The 27,589-nt window shown below is 42.1% G+C and overlaps 1 protein-coding gene across 1 annotated transcript in view; it reads left to right on the top strand.

The window, feature by feature from the left end:
- The window catches only part of PPFIBP2 (PPFIA binding protein 2), a gene marked incomplete in the record, with an annotated part of 2,221,164 nt that overhangs the window by 344,930 nt on the left and 1,848,645 nt on the right, over positions 1-27,589 (top strand).

Below are 27,589 nucleotides of genomic sequence, written 5' to 3'. Positions count from 1 at the left end.
CCAGGAATGCCTGCTCGTAAGGCAAATGCTCTGCCCATTACACTATTTCTATTCTGCTACATTTGCATATATCTTCATTGTTATCCTCTTCAGCCTTTTAAGCTGCTTTAACTGTAGCAAGCGATGGGCACAACTGCTCACCTACGGTTAGCTGTAATCGGATTTTTAAAGACAAAAAAGTGTTTCTTCATTTTATTTCTACATTCTGTTGCTGTTATACACAAGGGGGACTGTTGGTAGGGGTATGTAGTCACCTGTTAGTGGTCTCGCTCATTGCATACCCCTTTCTGCTGTTATACATTGCGGGGGCATTTTTATTCTGAGAGCTCTGCTCTCAGACTTGCCCCCTGCACTCTTAGATGCTCTGTGTAAGTCTAGGAGCTCAGGCAGCGTGTATCATTATCCTGCATGGTGTGCTGCTGTCCTGCTCCTAAATGGTCGCTTCCATGTAGGACTAAGTTAGTCCTGCACAGAAGATTAGTAAATCCAGGGGTATGTGTGTGAACATTTCAGAAGCATGTGGTAATATTTATTTTATTTTATTTTTATTCCTTTATTATGTTTGCTTACCAGTAATATATGTCGGGTCTGAAAAGAACCCTTTTCATTGAAGGCCTAGAGAGAAAACTTCCACAAAGATATATAAATAAAAATAGAAAGAACAGAACCCATAAAATAATTTACAACAAAAATACATAACAATAATAATTTTTTTTACCACAGTTAAAATAAAATTGCACCTCAGAGTAAGTAAATATTAGTAAATAAAATTACATTGCACAAATTTCACAAAGCAGAAATGTCTTTTGTTAGCTTGATAATGTTGCGGTAAAATTTGGAGGAATGTAGCAGTCCTCAAGTACAGGAATGTGCAAAAGAAAAGAAGAGAGAGAGAGAGAGAAGAAAATGACTTAAAAAGTTACACTGCCCAGACTGTGAAAGGTAACTGAATACATGATGCAAGGGAAAGAAAAAAAATAAGTTACATTTCTTAGGAACTGTGTGATGAAGCTGTGATGGACTGGGTTGGTCTAGCCAGGATTAAAGCAGTAGCAAAGCCAGAAGTCCATCAGAGATGTCTGAGTTCTAGTTGAAATGGTTTAAAAGTGGTAATTTATTTTATAAAAAGAGATGGAGTTCCACATTTTTGGTACAAGGGAAGAGAAAAAGAAATTGCTTGCAGTGTTGGTAGAGTTGGTTAGTGAGAGTATTAGTTTACTGGTAGAATAACAAGGTCTGTAGCACTGGAGGAAGTTACGTAGGCTAGGGTATAGCCATGGTTTGTAAATAAGATTGTGTACAGTGGTCATTTGTAAGAATGATAGTGAATGCTTTAGCTCTGTCCAGTAACATTAAGTTCTAGGCAGGGTTGAGATCCATATGGCATTACCGACTGGAAATTTTGTGTTCTTGTTGCAACATTACTCTATGAGATTTGATTGGGAAGCCTGAAGTTAGATCAATATGGGAGCAGCATTAAGAAAGATAGGGAGAAGAAAGGTTGTAGCAATGTTTTATCCAGAGAAGTCAGCGTAAAGAGCACTGAGACTTTGATGAGATTTTTTTGACAACTTATTTTATGTGGCAGTTGAAATTCAGGTTTTCATCCATTGTAACTCTAAAGAGCTTATTATGGTTTACAAGTTTGATTTGTTGCTGTTAGAGGAGGATAGGTTAAAGAGGGTGTTTCTGTTGAATCAGTTGTTTTGGAGTAAATAGAATTTTCTTCAATTTCTTTGGATTTAGTAGCAGGTGTTGATTACAGAGCCAACCTTCAATACTGGTGAGAGATTCCTGGATTTTCTTTTGTGATGTTTCTGGGCATTTGCCATTGCAAACCAAAAACAAGGTTCGCTTTGGAGAAACCAAATGAGGGAATGAGATGGTGAAGATAGAAGTAAATCCCAAAATTGTCCAAATCACTTTATTCAAAAGCCAAAAAACACACTTTAGTAGCCTCCAAGGTATGGATATTGTTGACCTTTTTGGATCAATACCACACGATATTGGTCTTTTATGGTTGGAAGAAAGTATGAGGGAGAGTGGGACTTTTTCCCCAGATGATTTTAGGACTTGTCTTTTACTCATGGAAGTTATTCTTAAAAATAATTTTATGTATTTTGAAGGAGAATTTTTTAAGCAGGAGAGGGGAGTTGCTATGGGGTCAAAATGTGCCCCCACATATGCTAACATTGTACTTTCATGGTGGGAGAACCTATTTGTCAACAACTGTGAATTTGCCAGTTGTTGGGTCTTGTATAAACGCTTTCTTGACGACATCTGTATTTTTTGGACGGATACTCAAGAAAGGTTTTTTGAATTCTTGACATATTAAAGGTACAAACAATTTTTTGCATTTTACCTACAATTTAAATAGTCAGGAATGTATTTATTTGGATGTCTCTTTGAGTAAGTACAACAATACTTTTTCCTCCAAAATATATAGGGAAAAAACTTTTTCCAACTCGTACCTCCATTTTACAAGTGGTCATCCCTTCTTCCAAAAGAAAAACCTACTTAAAGGACAATTGGTTAGGACCAGTCATATGACATCTGATGAAATTGAATTTACAAAAGACAGTCACTTTGTTATGGATATGTTTAGAGAGAGGGGGTACCCTGACCATTTAATTGATGAGATGTACCAAGAGGTATTGGAAGGTAGAAAGGGGAGGTTTGCCCCTATTTTGGGTCAGGATGATTCTGGTAATTTTAATCCTAATTTTATTCCTAATATTAACAGTAATACTACAAATAACTGGGAACAAGCATACATTATGGATTACACTGGCGATTCAGCTGTTATTAAACAAATTGTTAACAGGGAATGGAACAGATTTAAACAAATTTCAGACCTAGAGTACACACATAGGCAGCCCCTAAAATTCATATACAGAAAAGATTTGAATTTTAAGAATTTATTTGAGTTTGGGGGAGGTCCAAACCCCACAAATAGATCTGGTAGAGTAGGTACATTCAAGTGTGGTTCTTGTTCTCAGTGCCAGTATATTATGAACACTACCAGCATTGAAATTCCCAGTAGAAACAGGCTTATTGTAAGCACCAAATTTTCCAATTGTAATACCAATGGTGTTGTTTACCTAGCTATGTGCCATTCCTGTCATTCTTTTTATGTAGGGAAGATGGAGAGGAAGTTAAAATCTAGAATTTATGAGCATTATTATGAAATTAAAAAACAAAATGCAAACAATGCTGTATTTTGTCATTCCCTAATTTGTAATCAAGCTTCTTTTAATTTTTTTGTTCTTGAAGTTGTTCCTAAAGAGGTCAGGGGTGGCATGTGGGAAACAAAGTTAGAATACAGGGAATTATACTGGCAGATCCCCTTGGAGGCTACTAAAGTGTATTTTTTGGCTTTCGAATAAAGTGATTTGGACAACTTTGGGATTTACTTCTATCTTCACGGTCTCATTCCCTCCTTTGGTTTCTCCAAAGCGAACCTTGTTTTTGGTTTGGGCATTTATTTTTCACTTACTCATCTCCTTACTGCATTTGGCATTGCAAACAAGTATTAAATCATCAGCATACTGTATGATGGTGGCATGTTTAATGGCTGTGTGGAGATCATTAATAAAAGCGTTGAATATTAGGAGACCAAGAATGGAACCCTGGGATACTACTCATGTTGGGAGAAAGGGGGAGAGACTACTAATCTTGGAGATACATGGCCTGGAATCTTTTGGTGAGATAACTGTCAAACCATGATAACAAGGCAAGACCTATGTAAGATAACTTTTGAAGTAGTTTTGAGTGGCAAGCTGTGTCAAAGACCATGGATAGGCCAAGCAAAACAGCTGATTTGGGGTTACCTGTGTTTCTGTTATGATTTACAGTTGAGATGAAACTGAGAAAGGCAGGTGTTGTACTGTGATGTGGATGCAAGCCATGCTTTGAGGGGGAATAGGAGATTGTTATCAAATTTAGAGTTAAGGAATTAAGATTTAATACATTTTTCTATATGTACTTTAGATAGGTGAGAGGATAGCTATTGGCCTATAGTTGGTGAACTCAGTAAACCAGCCACCTAGGATGTATGATTATTACCACAGTTCAGGAACATAGTGTTCCTTGACATGGCAGTTTATTAGAACAGGATATGGGCTACACTTTTGAGATATTCTGCTGGTAGGTCATCAGGGTCAGGAGTGGTAGGTTTTACTTTGAGAATAAGTTTTTTGTAGAACTAATGAGTTGACAGACTTAAAAAATTCCCTGCAGACTACTCTGTCAGAAATACTTGGTGATCAAATAGGTATAATTAAGGAATGATTTTCTGCGATGTGATCCAGAATCTGAATTGCCTAGACATAGTAAGGCCTTGCTGAGTTTAATTCTGGTGGCTGCCAAAAAAGCAGTTACTAGAAAGTAGAAATTAAAATCTAAACCAATCATACTAGAAGTTTTTAATATAGTAACAGAGATAAAAGAACTGGAAGTAGGATCTTTAGAAAAGGGTAGGACCTATTTCCATAGAAAAAAGTGGGAATTGTGGGAACAATACATTTTTGTTCTTTGTTCTTTTCTGTTCTTTTGGTACAATGCTATTAGCCCTAGGGCCTATATAAGCCTAGCCAAAAAGGTATCCTGGCTTTCACCACCCAAGAAAATTATTTTCCTGGGCTCCTGTCGAGCAGAGCCACAGAGGTGATCCCCGTGGTGAATGTCCTATTTCCCATCCAGTCTTCAAGATTTTTCTTGAAGAATGCTAATGAGGAGCTTTGTTTGAAATAGATTTGTAGTTTGCTCTAAAGTATGGAAAGTCTCTGTGAGAGGAATCTATCCCTCCAGCATGTTCTGTTTATTGTGGTGACATGGTTTAGGTCCCTAGAGCTTGTAGCTCGGAGGGATTGGGATTTCTTTAAGTGGAGCATGTCCAACAGCTTTGAGTTTGTTAGGGAGAGATCACCTCTGAGTAGGCAATATGTGACGGAGTAAAGCTGGAGTTTTACAGAATAGTGTTTTGGAGGAGTAGTGAAGTTTAAGGGAAGGCAGGAACTTAATGAACTATGTAATGTTTGACTGGCAATGTAGATTATAACTGAAGTATAACGTTTGCAAATGAAAATATGTCAGTATGATTTCTTTTCATTTATATAAGTGTATGATTACCTATGTCATAAGTGGTGTTTCTTGTTTAAAAAAAGTTTTTTTGTAGAACTGGCAGGTAATAAGTTGGAGAGAGGTATCAGAATGTGTGTGTATAAAGAGATAATAGAAGATAATGAAACATGGGGGGATGTAGGAAAGTGTATATAATATGATAATTATTGAAACTGAAATAGGAGACAATAGAAGAAAGTGGAATATAAGAAAGAGAAAGAAAGAGATGCAGATGTTATGAAGGTATTTACAAGGATAGGTACAAAGTTTGTTAAGGTGTAGGTAGTTTGCTTAGGCTGGTGAGGGGAATTAGGTAAAGAGGGAAGGGCTTAGATGAAGGATGGCAACTGAAACTGAAGAAGTAAGTGTATTGGCTGTATTTGTGAGTTGGATGGAGATAACTACATGTAAAAGAAGAGGAGAAGAGGTGGATGAGAACTGAGATTATGGAAAGGTAAGAGAAGGGAGCATGTTTCTACCCTGCAGAAAACCATGGTACTTGAAAAACAATCTAGAACCAGCTGGCCACAAAGAATTTAACAAGTAATTTACTGCTTTTTTATCGTGAAAACAACAAGGTACTGTTATATTATAATTGTCTACCAATATTTCTGTGTATGTGTAGGCCTTGTTATGATATGGGGGAAAGGATAATAATCCACTTTGCAGGTTTTCAGCGTAACAAGGGAAAAAAGCACCCTTTTCCAGACAGAGAGAAGACAATTTTGCTATAAGGACAGGTAAATTATTGGGCTGAAGACGAAAGTGGCACAAACGTTATGCTGCAACCACGTAACACCCTTGAATTTAGTGAGTACAGCCACTAACTGTCTGTGCTGGTTGCCTCACTTTTATTGCAAGATTGCCATTCTGTTAAGAGAGTGCATTGCCACCCGAAATAATGTTTGGCTCACATGTCAACTATACAGCAACTGCTGCAATGGCAGTAAAATTGATGAGTACAGCTGCAGTCATTCCTTCTTTTTTATTGCAGGACTGCCTTTTTGTTGCAGGGTATATTCCCACCTAGAACAATGTATTTGGGCTTGTAGTAGGTCTAGTATATCATGACAGCTGTGAATCAAGAATCTGTGCTCGTTCCCTCACTTTTGATGACTTTCCTCATGGCATGAGTGGATGCAAACCAGCTGCGCTTAGAATGTTTGGTAAAGATGTGTTTTATCCATTATGCATAATTGTGCAGTGTCATCCAAAACCAAAAGTCCGATTAATGTATGAGTTATTTGATTAATGTATGAGATAGCAGAGATAGGAAACAAATGTTTCTTATTGGGGGCAAAGTTCAACCTACACACACATTATCTAGGGGCACTTTACCTTTTAGATTGTGCTACCTCAGGCATTGAGAGAGAGAGAGAGATAGTTCCCATCACAGCAGCATCAGGTGAAGAAGCGCTCTCTTGACCAATGGTACATTTCAGTGTGCTTGATATTGCCCTTCTAGTGTAGAACGTAAATGGTACTGTCTTTGCTAAGATTTTCCTTTGATCAAATATTAGAAAGAAACTGTGATTCCTCGAGTTACATTTGCATTCATATCTCTCAACTGTCCAGATTTTCAAAGAATATCCAGATTTGTGCCTCTTATTTTAGTTTGTTCCTCATAAAATTAGTGATTTTTTTGACAAACCACTGAGGACTGACGTTACTAAATAATGACATAAATTTGAGTTTCAGACTTAATATCCTTCAAGAAATGCATGCTAACAGAAATTGTGTTATTCTATTAGCTTTCTAAGTTTATAGGAGCAGTATATACAATTTGTCCCTATTTTTGGGCCTTTGTCTCCTCATTATTTTAGGCTTTGTCCAAATTTCATGTGCTAAGAGGTTGAGAGGTATGTTTGCACACCATTGAGAAAACAAGTACTTTTTTCCCTTGCTGAATATAATTTGAAGGGGTTCCTGGCTCCTCACCACATTGCACAAGGGTAGAGCATGGCAGACTGGTTTTACTCTACTGAGTACAATTTTCTACACATTACTGAGAGAAGTCATGTTTCTTTAGGTCATACAATGTCCACAACTGTCTAAATTAATGCTTCCAATAGGAGTTACATAGACTGAAAAAATATATATTTAATAGTTTTAGAGAGAAGGTAATGCAAGCATTTAAGTGCTGGGGGGGGGTTAATGTGTCAAACTTTTAACTACCAGTTGGGTTGGAGCGAAGCTATAATAGCACACGAGTACAAAATTAAATTCTCTGGTTGGACCCATAACATTGCATATAGGTACAGGGCCGGATTTATGAAAGCCTGCACAGAGTTGTAGAGTAGAATAAGACATCAGACAGCCAATATGTCTGCCGAGCGATCCAGCAACAGCCGGCAGGGGTGTGCATGAGAGCTTCTAAAGCTACTCTTGCACGGACAGCGTCATGGTATGCAAATTACCTCATTTGCTGCTGAAAGCTATGAAAATGAGGTAAATTTGCAATCCAGGAAGCACTAACCTGTCCGTGGAAGAGTAGTGTTATTTGCAGAAATGTACTCCGTTGGTAACGGAGTACCGTTCTGCAAATTGCTAAACGGAGCTATGACAGCTCCAAATAAAGGATGCATCCAGTTGAGAAAGCATGCCAATGGCCAAATATAAGGCCATTGGCATTTTTAAATGTTTAAAATTATTAAAATCTAATTTTTATTCCCCGATCTCCGATGTTTAAGCATAGCTCAGCACCGCGCAAACGTGCGGTGCTTAAAAAAACAAGAAAATAATTTCAAAATAGCCAAAAATAGGCATTTTCACTAAAAAGCTTATCCTGCCATGCAGGTGAATGGCAGGCTGAAGAAAACATGGCCACTGAGTACTGGTTGCTAAGGGGGGAAGCTCAGTGTGAGAGATGTAACCAAGCATTAGTAGGCAATCCTATGCAAATGAGGATAAGGATAGTGAATCCCAATTTTCCCCAGCATGTGAGCCATGTCCCAAGAGTGTAAGTGTAGGAGTAGGTGAGTAGTAGAGTAGAAGATAGGTGACATCATGAGAGTGTATGTCAGAAAGGCTGTATGCTTATTGGAGCACAGTGTCTTGTGTTTGCCCTGAGTTGCTCAGGATTGCAAGAGGCGTGTCTACAGTTGTCCTTTTTGAAAACCAGAAAACAAAGGTATACGCCGTGAAACTATCTGAAATTTCTTGCAAACGGGCACACAGCGTGTGCACCCATGTACGCGTGTTTGCACTTGTTTGCGCGGCACTGCCCAGGGCTGAAACAGAAAGGGAAAAGGAAGGAAAAGAAGTAGTAGGGAGATAACCAAGGAGAACAAGCAGAGCTGCCAGGTGAAATATATCAGAATCAGCCAATTACACAGGCAGCAGACTAGCCCAGCCCAGCCCAGCACTTTAAACTCTGCAAACAGCATTCCTCCCTGTTTTTTTCCCAAGAACTCTGCAACACTGCAGTATACAAAGAGGGAAAGCTTAAAAACTTTAAAGTCAGACAAAATGTTAGGGGCTGCTCTTGCTATCATAAACCAACATGTGCAAGGTGCTGAGGGTGGTGATGTTGTGAATGCTGCTAAGCAACCCACAGTGAGGAGAAGGAGAATAGTGTACAGACCCAGAGTAACCTACCAGGGGCTACATGAGCTGGAGATAGTGGAGCGCTATAGAGTGGACAGAGACCTCCTGCAGCAAATTGTTGAGCTGTGCCGGCCACGCCTCACACACAGAACCAACAGAGGGGAACCTATCCCAGTGGATACCAAGGTATGGATGGCCTAAGAATACTAGCTACAGGTACCTTCCAGAGACCAACTGGTGATATGATGGGGATTTCACAGGCATCAGCATCCAGGGTACTGCACCAGTTCCTGGATGCCATTACAGCACATGTCGGTGAGCACGTATATTTCCCCAATTCCCGTGAGGCATTGGCCAGCAATATGCATCTTTTCCACCAAATAGCAGAATACCCTGAGGTAGTGGGTGCAATAGACTGCACGCTCATACACATCAAAGCACCACCCGGTGAGCGGGGTATGATCTACATCAACTGCAAGGGCTTCCCCTCCATCAACTGCCAGGTCATGTGTGATGCCCAGGGCATAATAATGAATGTGTATGTTGGCTGCCCTGGAAGCTATCACGATTCCCACATCTGGCATCTGACGCAGCTGTACCAGAGATTTGCCATTGAGGACATCCCTGATGGTCACCTAGTAGGGGATGCTGGATACGCACTGGAGCCATGGCTGATGACACCCATCAGAAATGCACACACACCCAAACAAGAACTCCATAATGAGGCACACGCACAAACAAGAAACATTATTGAGCATGTGTTTGGGATGCTCAAGTCACGGTTCCGGTGCCTGGACACATCTGGTGGAGCCTTGCAGTACTCACCAACTACATGTACCCAAATTGTCATTGTATGTGCCATGCTACACAATATGATCCTGTGAAAACAGCTGCAGCAGGAACAGCATGGGGCTGGGCCAAAAAGCCCCCCACCATTGCCAAGGCCTGCACAGGCACAGCATGACTTGGAGGAGGAACAACCTGAGCCTACCGCAGTAGGCAGAAGGAGGCATGCCCAGTATGCCCTGACCTTGGCAAAGAGGCAACACATAGCACATACACTGACTCAATAGAAACCTTGGAAATGACACCTCTCTCTGACTCGCACATACAGTAAAAGGGATGCCTAACTTGACACTACCTGTTTTCAAACGTATAGGGAGTGTACTATGTGCATCCGACATAGGCAGCCCTGCAGCACTACCTGAGGCATGAGTGCCCTATTTTAAGCAATATAAAGCACTGCTAAGCACATTTTAGCAGTATTGACCATATTTAAATACAATTGCACGTAGCTGCGCACCGCGCTAACCAGTGTAACATTGGGCAACGTTGAGCAATGTTGGGCAATGTTGGGCAAAGCAAACTTAGTCAACCACAACCCTCCTGTGTTGGCATGTACATTTGAGAAGTCTATACCAAACAGGAGGGACCCCAGGACTGTACCTTGGGGGCCAGCAGTTGTTACTGGTGTAGAGTCTGACGTAGCCAGCAACTCTTAGTTTGTGGAATCTATCTGTGAGCCAGTTTGCAATCCATCTTGTGATGTATGGATTCATGCCCAGGTTGGTGAGTTCATCTATGATACCTGACTCGGGAATGGTGTCAAAGGCTGTAATGAGGTATAGATAGGCTGTGTTGAGCTCATTTCAATCATCTGTAGCCTGGGTAATGGTCTCAAAGAAATCCACCCAGTTCAGGAGGTGTGATCTGCATATGATGAAGCCGAACTGGGTGTGCTCAACTGTGTGAAGGTTCACAATCTCTTTATTGTTGATTCCATTGTGATTAGCTCCATTGCCTTAAAGAGCAGACTCATCAGGCTCATAGAGCATGAATGCCAAGGGGTTTTTGTGGCCCCACCCCTGTGGAGTGTGAAGAATGTTGCTGTGCAACATTCTATGGGTATATATCCTGTACAGAGCATGTAGAGAGAGGTGTAGGTATCCTTGATGTATATGGATACATCCCTACCCTATGTGCTGTGATCCAGGTCCTGATGCTGGAAGGTATGGAATTAGTAGTATCCTGGTAGTGCTGGTGTACTCTCTGGAGCCTTGAACTAGATTTCTGTTACTGCACAGATATCAATATTCTCCATAATGAGATGTGGCTCGAGTGTGTGCATCTGGAGGCTGAGACTTCTGGCAATGAGTAGCATTTAGCTAACTTTGTGCTTATTTGTGTTGGTTATGGGGTTTGGTTTGTCCTGAGTGACCGGTGTTCCACACCTGAAGTCAACAGCTCATTGGTCCCATCTGACCATAAGCTAATTACCCTACATATCCACATTCTGGACCCACCTCCCATTAAGAAACCATGTTAAAAAATGTCTCCAAAGCCAACTTCATGCTTCTTAAGACAGAAGTGCTGAACTTCAGGACACCCATGCAGATGGACAATACTGTTATGACTACTGAATCCTTCACAATTGCACTTTACAAGCACTTACATGAGTGTATGCATCGTGCTATCCCAAACAGAACCAAGACACTATCCTCCAAGAAAAGGAAGCCAATCTGGTGGTCCCCTGCCATAAACAAACTGCACAACAGAAGGAAGAAACTGTTGCAAAAGAGGGTAAAATCCCATGAGTGAAGGAGCTCCCTGGTCAGCCTCAGGAAGAAGCTGCGATCCCTGATAAAATCCTCCAAAGCTAGTTACAAAAACAAAGTCAACACTTATTCTAAAGACAACCACAAAGCATTCTATAGCTATGTCAAGAATCTTAATGGCAACACTCAGATCTGCTCTGAGTTACAGCACAATGGCACTAAATATACAGACGCAACTGATATTGCCAACAGCCTGGCAGATAGGATCAGTGCTAACTTTACCCCCCTCTCACCCATGAAAGAGCACATCTCTATACCGGAAGAATGCAAAGTTGCTGTCATCATGGCTGCACAGGTAAAAACCACTCTCCAAAGCCAGGAACATAGCATCCATGGGACCAGATTACATCCCAGGCTGCATTCTACATGAACCACAGAACGAACTGGCACCACACCTACATACCATGTTCAGTCATAGACTCACCTCAGGCTTTGTGCCTACTGAATGGCGCACAGCGATGGTTATCCCACTACACAAGGGGGGGAGCCACCACGAGCCCCGGGAACTAGCACCCCATTAGCCTTATGAGCCTGATCTACAAGGCCATGGAACGTATCATCATGGAACTTATAAACAAAGACATTGGTAATCTCCAAACTCTGGACCACAACCATTTTGGGTTTTTAAAACGCAGATCATGTCTCCTAAACCTGATAGACTTCTTTGAAGTAGGCACCAAAGCCGTAGACAAGGGTAAGGTGGTTCACACAGCCTATCTAGATATTGCCATGGCTTTCAACACCATCCCCCATTCTGGAATTATGGATAAACCCACTAAACTGGGTAGAAATCCCTATGTCACAAAATGGGTTGCCAACTGGCTGACTGACACAACCCACACTGTGAAAGTAACAGACTCCAAGTCCGACTTTGGACCAGTGACAAGTGGAGTACCACAGGGTTCAGTCCTGGGTCCTGTCCTGTTTGGTATCTACTTCCCTGAAGTACAGGTTAACATGGAAGGTCTCTAGCTAATGAAGTTCCCAGATGACTGCAAACTAGGAGCCATAATTGAGACTACTAATGATGTGAACATCCTACAAAAGGGCCTCACTGAGACAGATGCCTGGTGTCAAAGCCATGGCCTCAAGCTCAATGCCAAAAAGTGCATTGTCATCCACTTTGGCAAAAACACTGCACCCGTGAACTACAACATAGGTGGTAGTATACTTAACACCGAAAGTGTGATGATACCTTGTGACACAAGTGGACAGTAGACTCTCCTTTGATAATCACATCACCACAGTAGTCAGGAAATCCTTCTATGGGGCACACCTCATCACAAAAGGTGTCTCATGCAGAATAAAAGAGGTTATTGTTCCCCTCTACTCATCAATCATTAGATCCATTATAGAGTACAATGCCCCCTTTGCTATGTACCTCACAAGACATCTACAACAACTGGAAAGCCTGTAGAAATACCTCACAAAGAGGATTAGCAGCCTCAAATACATGCCATACACAGACCATCTCAAAACACTACAGCTTTACTCTGTCGCATATCGCCTACTCAGAGGTGATCTCTGCCTACCATACAAAGCTATGTCAAACACAGAGCTGTTAGACATGCTCCACTTAAAGAAATCCCCATCCCTCCGAGCGTCTGCCCCAAAACCCAGACTGAAATACTAAAGGAGGGGGTGTATCCATTTTCATAAAGTATACCCACACCTCCAAGTTAGTGGCACAGCACGAGGCCTTGGAGACCATGCAAGTGCAACTAACATTGGGCAAAGCTGCTTATCAGATTGTAGCCTGCTATAGATCACATACCTTGTCTCAGGACCCTCACTCAGTATTCCTGAGAACACTGGGAAATATAAAGGTCCTACCAAACACCATGATATGAGGAGATTTCAACTACACAAACATTGACTGGGGGAATTACTCGAGTACAAAGTCCTTTGCCCAATGCTTCCTAGAGTTTATAAACTCAAATGGCCTGGAACAGCTGGTCACCATGCCCACTAGAGGTGACAACATACTGGCCCTGATCATCACCAACATGGGGGATCAGTGTTCCACACCAGAGGTAAACCCCTCACTGGTAATATCAGATCATGAAGTAATCACACTGGACATCCACATCCCGACCCCCCCCCCAGTCAACAAAAGCACTGTGAAAAACTTTTCAAAAGCAAACTTCACACTTCTCAAGACCGAAGTGGAACATTTCAAAGCCCCTTTGCTGCAGGATCATGCTATCCAATCTTCAGAATCCTTTACAAGTGCATTCTATGAGCATCTACAGGGATGCATGGATCGAGCCATCCCAATTAAAACCAAGACTCACTTCTCCAAAAAGAAGAAACCAATCTGGTGGTCCTTGCCCATAAATATGCTATACAACAGAAGGAGGAAACTAACACATGATAGAGCAAAATTCCAAAAAGGAAAGGCATCACTGCTCATTATTAGTAAGAAACTACAATCGCTCATAAAATAATCCATGTCCAGTTTCTAAAGAAAAAAATGGCAAGGAATCTAAAGATAACCACAAAGCCATCTTTAGCTATATCAAACATTTAGGTGGCAACTGTCAGATATGCTTTCAGCTACTGCAAAATGGCAAAAAATACACTGAACCAACTGACATTGCCAACATCCTGGTGGACAAGTTCAGTGCAAACTTCACCCCCCTCACCCCCAAAAGGGCCCGTGTCCATCCCAGAAGAATGCAGAGCCACAGACTTCATGGACATGCAGGTAATAGCAGCCCTCTCCAAAGCTAAGAACACAGCATCAATGGGACTGGATGGTGTCCCAGGCTGTGTCGTACACAAGCTCCAAAAGGAACTAAACCTTCACCTACATTCACTGTTCAGACTCAACCTTACCACAGGCTTTGTACCCAAAGAATGGTGTACAGCAACAGGCATCCCGCTCCACAAAGGTGGTGCCACAACAGAACCTGGGAACTATCGCCCTATAATCCTGACCAGTCTGGTCTGCAAAGCTATGGAGCGAATTATCATGGAACTCATAAACAGAGACATTGGGAACCTACAGGACCCTACCCAATTTGGCTTTGTTAAAGGCAGATCCTGCCTCCTAAACCTAGTTGACTTCTTTGAAACAGTTACCAAGGCCAAAGATGAAGGGAAGGTAGTCCACACAGCCTACTTGGACCTCACTAAGGCCTTTGACACCATTCCCCACTCTGGCATCATAGACAAGCTTACCAGCTTGAACATTAACCCCTATGTCATGAGATGGGTGGCCAACTGGCTCACGGATAGAACACACATGGTCAGAGTTGCAGGTGCCATGTCCGACTCTAAACCAGTCACAAGTGGCATCCCACATGTCTCGGTCCTGGGACCCCTCCTGTTCAGTATATACATCTCTGAGGTACAGGCAAGCACTGGAAGACTATGGCTGACCAAGTTCCCAGATGACTGTAAACTGTGGGCCATAATTGACTCTCTGGCTGACACAGACATCCTCCAGAAAGGTCTTACAGAGACAGATACCTGGTGTCAAAACCATGGCCTCAAGCTGAATGGCAAAAAATGCATAGTCATCCCCTTTGGAAAAAACAAAGTGCCCACAAATTACCACATAGGTGGTAATCCACTAGGTACGGAAAATGCAATTAGTGACCTGGGGACCCAGGTAGATAGTAACCTCTCCTTTGATAATCACATTGGCAAAGTGGTTAGTTATTCCTTCTATGTAGCTCACCTAAACATGAAAGGGTTCACCTCTAGATCAAGAGAGGTCATTGTGCCCCTCTACTCATCACTCATTAGGCCCATAATAGAGTACAATGCCCCATTTAGTATGTACCTTAATTGGCACATGCAACAGCTGGTAAGACCACAGAAGTACTTCACCAAGAGGATCATGGGCCTCAAAGAGATGCCCTATGCAGCTCGACTAAAGAAACTCCAGCTCTACTTGGTTGCTTACTGCCTGCTCAGATGTGATCTATGCCTGATGTATAAGGCCATGTCCAACCCGGAATTAATGGACATGATCCACCTCAAGAAAAACAAATCTCTTAGAGCCACATGCTCCAGTGAATTAAACCTCAGCAAAGCAGTAAACAGGACGTGCTGGAGGGATAGATTCATGTCCCAGAGACTTCCCTCACTCTGGAATAGAATCCCAGTTGATGTTAGGCAGAGCCCCTTGCAGACTCTCTTCAAGAAGAATCTTGATGAGTGGATGGAAAATTGTAAATTTACCCCTGGGATCACTTCAGTGGCCCTGCTAGACAGAGGCCCAGGAAACTAATTTAAAAGGGAGGCAAAAGCCAGCACATTCTGGCTAGGCTTATAAATGCCCTTGGGCAGATAGCCTAGTACCTACATATGAACCTATGAACCTAAATGCTCTAGGGACCTAAACCTTGTCACCACAATAAACAGAACATGCTGGAGGGATAGATTCCTGTCCCACAGACTTCACATACTCCAGAATAAACTACCTATCTATATCAAACACAGCTCCTCATTAGCACTCTTCAAGGAAAATCTTGATTACTGGATGGGAAATAGGAAATTCACCCTGGGGATCACTTCTGTGTCTCTGCACGACAGTGGCACAGGAAAATAAATTTCTTGGGTGGCAAAGGCCAGGGTACCTTTTTGGCTGGCCTTGTATAGGCCCCAGGGCCAATAGACTAGCACCTACCTATGAACCTATGAACCTTTGAGCCTTGCCTATAAAAGGTAATATGGGGACAGCATAAGCCTTGACCAGTATTCAGAAGCATAGGGGTGACAGGTGCAAACTATCTGTAGTGAAGCAACAAGACTTGTCTATCATGTCATCACAGGCAGACAGAGACTGGATCCCTTTTGAATGACACCAGAAGCTCAGCCAATTGTTGAAGTTTATCATCTTTCTGTTATATTGCAGTATCATGTAGGTGAAGGTAAGATGCTACTCAAGGTTTGACCCTGTGTGTGCCAGCATGTGGTGCATCAACCCATATATGATATGGTCATGGCCTATGCATACAATACACTCACAATACACCTACTATGATAAGCCTGTTGAGGTTAGCAAATGTGAAAAAACCTTTGTGCAAACTGTCAGCAAGTAATGTCTGTATTGCACCCTGTAACTCCATATTGCTTGCTGAAGTGTAAAGACATACTTAGTTTGGATTAAGAACACTGCACTTGCCAACTGTGTGTGTCTTCCTGGGGAGAAGCAACCTTTCTGGAGACTACTCAAACACCTTAAAAGTGGTATACTCATCTTTGTCAAGTCCGATGATGTCACCATCCTACAAATATACCTGTGGAAAGGTGCCATCTCAGTAATGTATATAGCGTGTTGTGTAAATGTGTACTGCTGTAGTATCATAATGTAGTTAGGTAGGAGTTTGAATCCTGCACTTGCCAACTGTGTGTGTATGTGTGTCTCCCTGGGTAAGAGCAACCTTTTTGGAGACTACTCAAACACCTTAAAAGTGGTATACTCATCTTTGTCAAGTCCGATGATGTCACCATCCTACAAATATACCTGTGGAAAGGTGAAATCTCACTAATGTGTATAGCGTGCCGTGTAAATGCGTGCTGCTGTGGTATCATAATGTAGTTAGGAAAGAGTTTGAATCTTGCACTTGCTGACTGTGTGTGTGTGTGTCTGTGCTCCAGGTGTGTGACACTGTTAGCCAATGTGGAGTGGGTTTTGATTTTTATAGTGTATGACATATCACAATGACAACTGTATGTGCATTACACATGTAAGGTAGCTGTGGGGCAAATCCATATACATACATGTGACTTCAAGTATTTCATAGGTGGGTACTCTGCTTTCTCCATGAACGCATGTGTTATCTTTGCCAGAGCGTGCTGGCACTTTCCAGACCTTAGGTCACTTCTGTATGCTTGTGACAAGCTTAGCCACTGCAGTGATCCCTGGGCTATGGCTTCCATTTCACATCCACTCATCACGGTTTCTATTGAAGAGTGTGAGTAAGGGTTTATGCTTGAGGTATATTTGAAACCTGTTCCAAAGCAAGCAAAGTCTGGCAAAGATGACTAATCATTATAGGTGTGCAACAACCTCTGTGGATCTGCATGCAAACCCTTTATTGCTTATGTGCTCCACAGAGGGATTTCCAAAACCTTTTGGTAATGTGATTATCAAAGGAGAGATAACTTAATACATGGGTCTATGTATACATTAGTACCTGTTCCACATTTTGGGGGCTACTACCTATGTGGTACTCTGGGGATACTTTGTTTTCTAAAAGTGGATAACTATGCTTTCTTAGGCTTATAGCTTTACAGCATGAGTTTGACACCAGGTATCTATCTGTATGATACCCTTTTGGAGGGTGTGTGTGTCATCTGGAGAATAAAGTATAGCCCACAGTATGCATTTTCATCAAACATGGGCAGACATATCCCTACTGTGTTTGCTTTTATCTAAGAAAGCTATATGTCAAACAGGAGCGGTCCCAGGACTGAGTGCAGGTGAATACCACTTGTTACTGGCATAGAATAGTACATGGAGGCTGCAAATGTTACTGTGTGTCCTACATCTGTGCATCAGTTGTCAAGCCATCATCTAACAATCGTTTATGGTCAGTCTGTTGAGGTTATGTCTAATACCAGTATGTGGAATGGGTATGATTTGCTGGTGAGCTATAGCTTGGCTGTGTTGACCTCCCCTCCCTCACCTATAGCCTTGTTGACTGGCTTGAAGTCTATTAGGTGTAGGAGCCATGCTCTGGCCTTTAGAGAACCTTAGTGGGTATGGTGCAGTGTTTGCAGGTTCATAATGTCTCTGTTAATGAGTTCCATAATGCTGTGCTCCATAACCTTCCAGATAACATTGGTCTGGCTTATAGGGTGAGAGTTTCCAGGACCTGTTGTAGTTCTACCCTTAATCAATTTATGTTAACATTTGCACTGGGTGTGACAAGGGTGGACAGGTTTAAGAATAAGTATATTAGAGGGTCAGGCCAGGTTTGAAGGTTAGTAGACCATGCCAGATAGGCAGGATTAAGTTGGTTTGTACATGTGCTGAGGAGGGATGCAGAATATATTGTGAAATAGATGCTAAGGATAAAGCCGCCAGGTAACAGGAAAAAAGGAATGCCTAAGATGAGGTTTATGGCTGTGGTGAGAGAGGACATGCAGGTGGATGGTGTGACAGTGCAAGATGCAGAGGGCAGGAAGACATGGAAACAGATGATGTACTGTGGCGAACCCTAATGGGAGCATCCGAAAGGAGAATATGTTGTAGCTCAACCCTTGTGGACTGTGAACACCATTGCCATACGTCATTCCACATGTATGTAACCTGTATAGAGGCTCCATCTGGACAGAGTGTTTAGGTGAGTGGTGACTTCATATGTCAGCTTGTGTATGACACAGCCAGGGACACTGTCCAGTACCATTGCCACTGTGGTGTGGACCTTGTTAAAGAGATGTTTTAACTAGACTGTCTGTGAATCATCAGGTATTACGTTCTGCAGGTCTGGAAATGTGGCCCTTGTATAGCGACAGGGTGGTGAAATCCGCATTCAAACTGTCTGACAAGGAATTGGTAATGTCAATCAGATAAGTGTACTTTGTGACCATTTACATTAACTGTGACCCAATCTGAGATTTCCCCTGTAGATTATGAACAGCAGTAAAGACAGCTTTAGTGTTGTCTTTGGAATCGTTGTCATTTTGTATTTTGAAGCTTGCCTTGTATGTTTATTGAGGGATTGAATTTTCCAAATGATACTGACCAGAGAGGTTATCCCTTCTTGGTATGTAACTCTTTTTTGGTAAAACATCACACCTTCTATTATATATTTAGTTTATGGCAGGGGTCCATGAGACTAATGCACTTTTACTGTATAAGTGAGAATTTCTTGTATTTGTGATAGCACAGTCCATGCAACCATGTAGGTGAACAGTGTGCATTAATACAGGATTATGCAGCTGGGACACTGTTAACCTTAGTAATGCAAACCAATGACAGATAGGAACAACAGCATCACCCACAGCACAGTGTCAACCCATGCCATACACACACGTGTACTCAAGTTCCAAAATGTGTGTAATACAATGCATACTGGCCACCAATAGAAACTATAGAGTGTTAACACTGGCCAATACAGAGCATGTCACCCTGTCCATGTGTCCAATATGCACATACATGCAGACAGTGCACCTCCACCATGTTCACAAATGTACACCTGCAAACCTGTGCTGCACACACCCCACACTTACTGTCCACTGTATAACATATGCTGACACAACTACACACATCAGCCAAGTGGTATATGGGCAAACAAAACACAATTGGAATAAACACTGGTGGAAACAATACAACATTGCTAATTACAGCTTTAATGCATCATGCCTGCTCAGCTACACCTTCAAGGATATCATTACACTTTACTGCTGACAACATGCTACACATTCAACCATTGCTATACTTTATCAAAGTCACCCTGTGCATCAGCACCATGTTAGCCTGTTCCTGCATCAATGTTACAGATGACAGGAGGTGACATAGGTTTCATCATATGCACAGGGTGTGTTGTTGGTATGCCAGAGGACTACACTGAGCCATACAATGTACATGTGTGTGTGTGAGTGTGTGTGTGAGGGCCATGAGTACTGTTATGGGCCAATGTTGATGTAATGTGTGCAGGTATGTGTTTGCCCTAGGTTTCTGGTTTATGTGTGTGTGTCTGCATGCACACAGTTCCACCATGTGGCTGCCATATACGGGGATTTGTGGGACAGCTACAGACTGTACCTGGCAGGCTTTACAGATCACCATCTCTAGCCACGGATACGGAACCTGTGCCTGGCAGGGGTTCTACAGACGGTATCAGGTACTAATCCAGACTGGGTACTATCCTCAGAGGTTGACATGTGTCCATTGGATCCAGGTCCCTGCTGGGACTGGCCAGAGCCACATGCACGTGGTCTTCTAGGACGGTCTATGGACAGCCCCCCCCAACATTGCTGGGGCTGGTACTGGCACTAAAGGAGCGGCTGTGACTTGCTGGATGTCTACGGCGACCTCCAGCTGCTGATGTTGCTGGCATACATCCACGTCAACATCTCAACTGTCCCGCACTGTCCTGACACATGGACATGACATTGTGTAGGACATCCAATGTCTCACTCCAATGTCTATCAATGACCTCAGTGTAATTACGTATGGCACCTGCTAGGTCATGGATACTGTCATTTACAGAGGTGTTATGAGCCCTCTGTGCCCTTAGTCCCTGTCTGGTGTACCGCTGCATTCATGCCTGTGCCTCCATGACAGCCTGGAACATGCATGCAGTTGAAAAAGTTGTGGCACGTCTGCCAGGGGCATGATGACCAGCAGTGCTCTGACGAGAACCCCTGGGCATCTGCCTATGTGGTACCATTCTAGACATCTAGCTATGGCTGCTGTGTCCTGATACATGTGCCATAGATACCACACTGTCCTGGCCAGTGCCAACTGTACACTGTCCCTCAGCTAAGGGCAATGGTGATGATGGATGTACACAGTATGACTGTGTGCATGGATGGGGTGGAGACTTGTGTACTGTTAATTGGTGGCCCAACAACAGACCCTGACAAACCTGCCTGTGCCTCAACACACCTATCCTCATGATCACTGTCTGTCTCAGTAACATCAGGTTCCCTGCTGTACTGAACCACCTCCACCTCAGCACCTGTGAGAGGAAAACAGGAAACACACTTTAAGACCTGAACATGATGTCAGACCTCATGCACACATGCACATGCACACATGCACACATGCACACATGCACATGCACACATGTGCACATGCCCACATGCACACATGCACACACACATGCACACATGCACATGCACGTATGCACAAATGTGCACATGCACATGCACACATGCACACATGCACATGTGCACATGCACATGCACACATGTGCACATGCACATGCACACATGCAGACATGCACACACACAAATACACTCCTCCCCAAAGCAGACACACACACAACACCAGCAATCTCAGAACATACACAATAGCACGTGATGGTGGGGTACAGTATCACAAGCAAAACAGTCATATCACACATGTCAGCATGCAGGACATGTGTTGCTCAACAGCATGCAGTACAAGTGTAGACAGTCCTTGTTACTAACACTATACATGGCTTTGATGCATGTGTTTTGTTATTAGGTGATTGGCCTCCCCCTGGAACGCAGTGCATACATGGACACAACATTGCTGTGCAAGTATTCAAAACTCTGTAATGTACTGTGCACCATAACTCACAGGTCTACATACCATGGCTGGATGTGTATCTGTGTGTCAGATAGGTATCCAGTGCTGATTACAGCCTCTGTGTCTTTAGCAAATAATTGTGGACACAGTTTTAGCACATGCATGATGAGTATTCACACAACATCATCAGTGGTGCATGTATAATTGATGGAATACCATTCGTCCACATACCCAATTTACAGTAGTTATGGTGAGTGTAGGTCATATTGTGGACACGCCATTGTCATCCATGACATGGCATGCTAAAACACAACTACATATTTAAACATCACACATACCCAATGTGCGTCATATGACCTAGCCACTCAATAGCATCACAAGACATATATGTGTCAGTTGTGCAAATGGTGATTGGTATGCATATTGTTTAGAGATGCATATGTTTGCACACACACAACATTGAGATGTATAGCAATGAAAGCTATGTGTAGTACTGTGGGTACACTAACTGGATGGGGTATAGTACCATAGACCATCGTCATGAAGCATCATGTGGTCACTCAAGGCTACAAATGTTTCCCAAACCAGCACTAATCATGCTGTACCAGAACTGTACTACCTTGGCTACATTCACCATTTCACAACCAGTTGTTACATGGGTTTGTAAGGAGGCCAATAAGGAGCATTCCCTGACATGAATGTGTAGTGTGTTGCAGAGTGTTTAAATGCCCCATGATAGGCCTCTATCCCTCAGGTATATTATGTGTAATGTGTGGATGAGATTTTGGATACTGGAGTGTGTCTTTACAGAGGGTTTGTGAATCATTTATGTGTAGCATGTTAAAATGCTCTGTGTATGACATAGTTGTGTATGTTATGTGCATGTTGAGTATCAACTTTGCCTATCCAATGGTCACTACAGTGTAGCCACATTTGTTTGAGATGATCTGGGTATTGCATGTGTTTGAGGCAGCTAATCACATTAGTGGGATGTGTGTGGTCTTACACCAAACATGCACAGCATGCATTATGGGTAGGTGTGTTACATGTGTACATGGCTTACACCTTAACTATGACATGCACTTTTTATTTACAATAATAAATGTAGAACACACTCACTAGCATCTGTCCACTGCCTTGATGTCACCCCAGAGGGACCTACATACAGATGAGACAGTTTGTCAGTGGCCACAACTGTGGCATTGCTACTGTGTCTTTGCAATCTTACAGTAAAACAGCAGTTTACATTCACAGGCCTACAGATTATGTTACAAATGATCAGTATTGCACAACAACAGGCTCCACATCTTCTAACTACACACTCCACATCTCACATATGCATGATTTACCAATACAGATAACAGTAGTCTACAGATATGCCATGTTACCTGCATGCTCCATGTGTGGTTGCTGGGTGGCTTCAACCTCCATCATGGTGTATGCCTGCTGCTGTTGTTGTTGGGCAGGTGCCATGAGGCTCAGGAACAGCTCCTCCACTCTGGTGAGGGGGGATGGATATTAACACAACCTCCTGTTGCAAGCTGTCTCCGCACATCAGAAGCACGCTGACAAACAAGTCTGAGTAGATCACTGCAGTGGTGGCGTACCTGCTCATATGTCTGGTTATGCAGGCCTACCTCATTTACCCTCCGGACAACATCTTGCCACATTGCAGTACACTCCTGCTGGTTCTGGCTGGTTCGTGAGAACATTAGACTGTAATGCTGAATCATACAGCTAGTAATGATCTAATCTTCAGCACTACTATAGCTGGGATTTCTGTGATTTGCCATGATCCCTGGAAGACATAAAGAAAAAATATGTCTGAGCAAGTCATATGGCACATTTAACATTATACAGTACAGATATCACTGAACTGCCATATATAGTAGCCTATTAGCTAACTGAGAGTGAAACACTTTAACTACCACTAATCACTGCTCACCCCACAACTGCTTGAAAGTGCCTGGCTCACTCTATCTAATGAACCATGTTCTGCACAGCAACAAAATAAAATCACTATATAAGACTATACAATAGTACCAGGCACACTGTATGCAACAAAATGCACCACCTAGCCACAGCAGATATACATCAAGCTGATGTGTAAATAAATATGTTATCCATCACAATGAGTGTAAGGTCCAGTAAATGTATTATTATTATACCACACAACTTGTTAATGGCAAACCCGTGGCCAAAATATGTGCACAATTGGGAATATAGGTCGCATACTGCTGTAGTCCACTATAAATGTTGCTAGATACGCAGTTATATGTTTTACCACACATATGACAGAGGACATGTTACAGACATACCCACACACACATCAGCCATAATTACAGGACACAAAGTTATGGCAACCCAGATAAGCTTTACATGTGTACTATACTGTACTGTGTGTTAGTACTTACAAAACATTAATCTTGGGGAATGTAATCTGTGATGAATACAGGGACCACACAAAACAGTGGATGCAAGCAATGTGGATATACACCATACTTTGCTGTACAGGCCCAGAGCTTCAAGTAGTACTACAGTACACACATGATTTGGATTCAACATCAGTACCAATCAATAATCATAGATATAGTGCTTTAGCCTCCAATGACACACCCCACTTAAAACCAAGGGACTTAATCACATTGTATGCCATAGCACTTTTTCTGCCTAGCAACAGAATACACAGCTTTTGCTGGGATCAAAGCAAGGACCCATAATACCATGACATAAACAGTTTCCCACTAAGCTATCCCATAAATACATATCTTTGACGTATTCACAAACACACTGACCATCACAGTCAGTCAACAGTACAGAGAATCTATTGCAACAAGTAGATGTAGGTGTGTATGAGTATATATGACTCTATGACTCTCTCTCTCTCTCTCTATATATATATATATATATATATACATGTATATATACATATACACATCCATTGGTGTACATATACATATATATGTAGGCACATATACATTTCACCTTTCATAGTGGGAATATCAATTATACAAAGGATATGAGGTGTACAGTAATGTAATAATTTCACACAGTCTTGTGATAAATGCATTGAAAGTGTTCACAGCCCAGGTAGCTTTAGCAGGCCTCACTGGCTTCAACATTGCAAACGGAACAAACCACCTACACTGTTTAACCACCACATGTCATATACCAGCACTGTATGCTGTCTTGTTCATCACAAACTTAAACCTACATACAAATATGTGCATACTAACCTTCACCAACATATATATTTCCACCCTTCACAAACAGTTGCAATATGTCCCCTGCTCTGTGCACATATACAGATGTGAATATATATGACACATATATATTTCTCCATATGTGTGTGGCATACACACACAAGGTCCACACTGTTGTAAGTCCCTGGACCTCACAGCTGAACTGTTGGGCCTTGCTGCAACACAAACAGGTGTCACATGTGAACACACACTAACATTAGAGGGGGTATATATAGCTACAAATGCTAGATAAGCATACTAGACTGCTACAGCAGTTGCCAGTGCTAAGCTACACTTTATTATGACTATCATGCATGTATTGCTCTGTCACACCCATGTTTATATAATGGCAGCACTAATCCACCCAACAGCCATTGGCCACACTACTGTACAGAACACAGATAACATGGATCAGATTTTTGACATTTAATGCTGAGCTACACATTTCACAGGTATGTCCCACTGTCCACAGGTACACACTGTATTGTCCATAGCAGTAGTTAAGCAGGACATCTGTGCATAGATAAGTACTACTGCCACATATGAATGGTTCACATTATGTAGACTACTCTTCCAAAACATCTGCTACATGCCAGTAAATACATATGTGTCACATGCCTTTCCTTTGTATGATTTGGTATTATTTCTTTTTCTTTTTCCTTTTCTCAGTTTCTCTCTCTCTCTCTGTCTCTCTGTCAGTCTCTGCAATAGAGTGATTGAGGTTGTTGGCAGCGATTGCAGCCTGCTTTTGTAGGTATTTGCAAATGAACATGTGATGGCCTCTGCACCAATTATTGGCCACCATTTGCTAATTGCATGCAGCCTGCTGTGTAGTAATTGCAGTAATCACTGTCATAGCAACCCAGTACTATAAATTGCTAACTCAGGTAGGCATGGCCCTTTCAGCTTTCCAAGATGGAGATCATCCTTGTTTGCTGTGGACATCATTGTTTAAGACAGAAGGTTGGTATAGTTCTTATATCAGAAGCCAGGGGTGTAGCCAGTGATTTACATTTTGTACTCAGACCTAAATGTTGCTGCTTCCAGTACACACTTGTCAGTGTAGAAATGTACTCACCCCTCAAAATGCTAACACAAGATACATGGGAGGATGTACTTTCTTTTCAAATTTTACAATTAACTGCCATACAAAGATAGTTATTGAGATGTATTCCTTTGGCATAAGAATTGTTTGAGAACTGCTATACTGTGAATATTGATTTACTCAGTTCTAAACAGTTTGTGCTTTTTTAGTGTTGACATTAGCACACGCTGCTCAAGAAAACTGGACACATTTCAGTACTGTGAGTATGTTTACCTGCATCCTTGGTAGACCCTGCACACACAGGTATATTCTTCATTTGGGTAGGGGTGCAGAAGTACAGATAGCGTACGTATTATTGTGTGAATTTTATCTTGCTGGACTTACAGGGTTGCTGTGTACATGTTAGTTTATCAAGGCAAGTAGTCTGTCTGCATAACTCCCAACTGTGGACCTATCCGTATGGTAGCCAGAGATTAGCCTGCTATTCTTTGTCTGTGCACCACACAGGTCTTTTCAGCACTAGAGCAATGGCATTGTTACAGTTGGTTGCTACCAGTACATGGCTACATCCTTTTGTATTTCAGTGTTGTATTCCTACATAAGGGTATGCTTCCAGAACTCCTTCCAAAGCTATTTACACAGTATGTAACAGCAGAAAGGCTGCTATGCCTCTGTGTTTCTGCCTCTGCCAGACCTCTCAAACACACAGGTACATATTTGAACAGACTCAGGGAAAAGTAGAGAAAAAGTCAGGGACACCTTTAAAATATTAGTGCCATTAAGTTGTGACTTTGAGAGAACCAGAGCATATGGATTAATACACCTTTTCTGAAGTAAAAGAAGTGTCTAACTCTTAATTATTGTCATTACTCATTACGTGTAATTCACCACCTTTCTGGCCAAAGTCAGTAGTTTTCGGAGGGATTCAGAGGGACAGAGCTAATTTTTTTTCAAAATCAGGGACATCCCTGAAAATTAGGGACAGTTGAGAGGTATGGCCTCTGCCCTAAACAGATATGCCAGTGTTTGTCCTGCTGTGATACTGTGTGGGGTGTGTAAAGTGATGGTGTAACATTATTTCCTGCTAGAATGGCTGCTTCTCTTATCACAGTCATGTAATGTAATCCCACAACAACTGTTGGTAAAAATCCACAGAACAAGTTGTGTGGTATGGCATTCCTATTTTTTCTTTACATTCACTCATTCTGATACATGATATATTTATTTCAGCACCAACTTGTTGTATATCTACTGTGCCTTAGTGGTACTTCATGCAGTGTAGTGTGTACAAGGTCCCGGGTTAGAGACTGACAGAGGTGTTTTATTTTGCTGCTGAGCAGAACAAGGGCCCTCACATACAGAGTGACTAAGGCACTTTTAAGCAGTTGTAAGTATGTTTGCGTGATGCTTAGCAATGCTTAGCTAAGCGCAAACACTCGCACACTTGTGCAAACCCGCTAACTACTGCTTAATAGTGCTTACTCCCGCTAACCCCCGCACTCATTTCTTTGAAAGAAAAAAAAATGGGGAGATAGGAAAGTGGTGAAAAAGTGGCAAAAAGAGGAAAAGACAGTAGGGATATAGCTTGGGATGTGCAGGATGGGTGTAGGGAAGGTCCATAGCTGCCCATTTCTTTAACAGCAACAGCTGTGCATATGGAATAAATTTGGAGGTAAATATGAAACCTTCAACCCCTGAGAGAGGGGTGAGTACAACAAAGTATGCTGTAATGCCAATTAAATTACATTTTATATGTCCAGGGGACATGTGTGCAAAATGGGCAGCTATGTATGGGGCGTAATTTATTTTTTGGGAGCAGATTGCCCTTTTTTTTCAG

This window comes from Protopterus annectens, chromosome 17.part0 (assembly GCF_019279795.1).
Source record: "Protopterus annectens isolate FY-2018-M chromosome 17.part0, PAN1.0, whole genome shotgun sequence".
In the NCBI taxonomy this organism is placed as follows: Eukaryota; Metazoa; Chordata; order Ceratodontiformes; family Protopteridae; genus Protopterus; species Protopterus annectens.
The sequence above is the reverse complement of the archived record's forward strand: the minus strand, read 5'-3'. Positions and strand labels throughout refer to the sequence as shown.